Source organism: Vigna unguiculata, chromosome 6 (genome assembly GCF_004118075.2).
Source record: "Vigna unguiculata cultivar IT97K-499-35 chromosome 6, ASM411807v1, whole genome shotgun sequence".
Lineage (NCBI taxonomy): Eukaryota > Viridiplantae > Streptophyta > Magnoliopsida > Fabales > Fabaceae > Vigna > Vigna unguiculata.
In genome coordinates this window covers 30,253,475-30,254,442 of record NC_040284.1, presented here as the reverse complement: position 1 = coordinate 30,254,442, position 968 = coordinate 30,253,475, and positions in this window count along the sequence as shown.

Genomic DNA, 968 nt, shown 5'->3' with positions numbered 1-968 from the left:
AAAAACATAATTTTAATTGCAGTATAATTGTAAATATACTACAAAACACAATATATTACTTTGCTCATAAAATATAGAATTACGGTTCTAAGACGTGCATTATTGAAATGCATACTAGCAAATATGAATTATGCAAGTAAAATAATTTATAATGAAATAAACTTCTATTTTGTTGTATGATTATTTCACATTTCCGTATTATCATCATCTCATGATGTAATTGGTCAATGGTATAACATACTTAATATTTTTATCAAATAAGAAATTCAATATATCATAAACTAATTAACAAAATTTGTCAAATAAATTCAAAATTACTCAAAAAATTATAGGGCTGTGGAAAGTAAAAGTTAAGTTATGTTTTCTCTTCCTACAATATTAATTTTTCATTGAATTTTGATAATATTTTATTGTCATCTCAAAATTAAAAAAAAAAACAACAACACTTTATCCTCTTTAATTAATAATTTATGAAGAAGAATGGTAGTTGATTGATATTTATTATTTCCTATTATCATCAGTTAATTTTAAAAATTAAACTTATTGAAACAAAACAAGTACCATCTATAAACGAGTTAATCAGAAAATACCAAAGATTATAATTTATTTTTCACATATTTATCTTTATTGTTATTACATTTTAGTAATTATTTAAAAAATATTAGTATTAATTTTAATTATTTAATATAATAAAAATTTTAATATTGTGTATTAAAATTAACCTCATGAAATTTTTGTATGACATTTCCTTGTATAATTTACATTATTAAATATTGTGGTAAAAGAATCTCCATACCAATGAATCAAGTTGAAAATGTTAATTATCTTAAAAGTTTTACACAAACACTTTGTTGTGTTACATAACTGAAAAAATGTAATTAGTTAAACTCAGTTTTAGTTATAAAAAAAATATGTTACAAAAGTATATATATTTAATAGTTTCGATACTTTCACAGTTTAACATACAG